We start from the raw sequence: 2,006 nt of genomic DNA on the forward strand, positions 1-2,006 counted from the left end.
GTTATACCTATGCATTGTTTTCGATTCAGAACTTTGAGTCCACACATGTGCCAAAAGAATGAATCTGGAATTCCTTTTATGGAAAAATGACGAAGAAGCAAGGTTGCAAGCTTAGGACAATTTGGTGACCAGTCCGGTGGAACTCCTATTTTTGCACTCAGACTTGATATAAAGGAAACTACACGGAGATCTTCTGTCCACTCTTCTTGTTCTCGTGTTAATATATTTAAATCTCGCCAGCCTATGCTTTTCACCAAGAACCGTGGTACATCTTCACTCATCGTTAGTTTGGAGTTTCCATTTGTGATCCTTAATGCCATATCTCTGACCAAATCATGCATCTTCACACAGTCATCTCCTGTGAAATCTGCAGTTTTTTTAGCAAGCAAACTTTTATCAGTTTGTTTAATATCGTGTGACCCTGATCAAATGCTTCTGATCTTGACCTTGAGTTCTGTTTGTCCATCAGTTTTGCCCGAATAAAGAGGTCTTATTAGTTCCTTTCTTTTTATTTTACAATCTTCCGGATAAAGAGAGCAACACAGGAAGCAATTCCTTTGACATTCATTCAAGCGATTGAAACTCCATTCCAGGATGGGAAACACATCTTGTTCCATCTCATCATGCCCTACTGAGCATTTTTCAATTGTTCCAATGCATTTCTCCATTCACAGATGTCCCTCACATCTCTCAAGCTTCCAGCCACTGTGATAATACCAAAAGGCAAACCAGCACACCTTTTCACAATGGACTTGGCAATATCTTCCACATCTCCATGAAGCACTGTCTTAGGGTCAAGTGTATGATTGAACAACTCCCAAGCTTCATTCGTAGCCAAAGTTTTAGCTTCAAATACCCTTTGACAGCTAATCCTGTTGCATAATTGTAGTGACCGAGTAGTCAAGATCACTCTACATTTGTTTGCACCAAGAGGAATTCCAATCTTTTCGAAAGAAAATTCTTGCCAAACATTATCGAGTATGAGGACAGACCGCTTCACAAATTCCGTGGACAAATGGGCAGCCCTGCTATCCTCATCATCCTCGTGTGACAGATCAAGCCTTAGGCGTTTAGCAGTGTCATCTTGCAGCCTTTGATGCTAAATTCTTGAGAGACAGTCATCCAATAAACCTTGAATTGAGTTCTCTCAAGGAGATGATTATGGATGTGTTTTGCCAATGTAGTCTTACCCACACCTCCCATTCCGTAAATCCCAATGCTTGAGATGCTATCAATGACCAACCATGCCCAGATTGCTTTCAAACCTCTGTCAAACTTTTCTGTAAATAATTTTGTTTTCACTCGTGGCTCACCTCTGCTCTCAAAAGCCTCAAGCAAAAGCCCATCAAAATGCTTACTTTGCTCAATAAGTTCTTCTACAGTTGCATCCATTTTCGCCACTCTATCCCCACTGCTAATTGCATTTTCTATAAATCCACCCTCTTGTATGCTCCTTTTCAATGCACCGAATTCATTTTCTATTGTTGCTACCTCCTCAAACCAAACCTCAACCTCCCTTTTCCTTTTCTTAGTACCTGATCTTTCTTCATCTGTCACTTGCAACTCGAGGTCAGATTTTCTGCCGACTAATCTTCGCAACTTTGTTTCAACTGACCATAGATTATCATCCAAATTGACATACCTCCTTCCTCTGTCTAATGCCAAATTCCCAAGTGCTTCCATTGCTAATTTCGAGTGAACTCCCTTACCTATCAAGTGACAAGAGAATCTCTAAGAAGTATAGTTATCAACCAATAACGTTGTTCAATAAAGGCAGCATAGTTAAGTATTGTGATGTGATGTTCCTATGGAAAATTTTAAAACAAATATAAACCCAGTTAGTAAAATAAACAATCAGCCGTTTAGTGTTGGATTCTACATAATAATGGTATCCTCAACTTTTAATCAACGTTTCAATAGTGCAAAGGAATTAATACAAGTATTCTTAGGATTTTTTTTTTTTTTGCATTTATTTTTGAATATGCGCATCATCAATATTAAGATGA

General features: G+C 38.8%; 1 pseudogene; it reads right to left on the reverse strand.

Annotated features, from left to right (window-relative positions):
• Nucleotides 1–628: 628 nt before the first annotated feature.
• Nucleotides 629–1,683, reverse strand: LOC113735656 (probable disease resistance protein At5g43740; annotated as a pseudogene).
• Nucleotides 1,684–2,006: the final 323 nt, after the last annotated feature.

This window comes from Coffea arabica, chromosome 3e (assembly GCF_036785885.1).
Source record: "Coffea arabica cultivar ET-39 chromosome 3e, Coffea Arabica ET-39 HiFi, whole genome shotgun sequence".
NCBI lineage: Eukaryota > Viridiplantae > Streptophyta > Magnoliopsida > Gentianales > Rubiaceae > Coffea > Coffea arabica.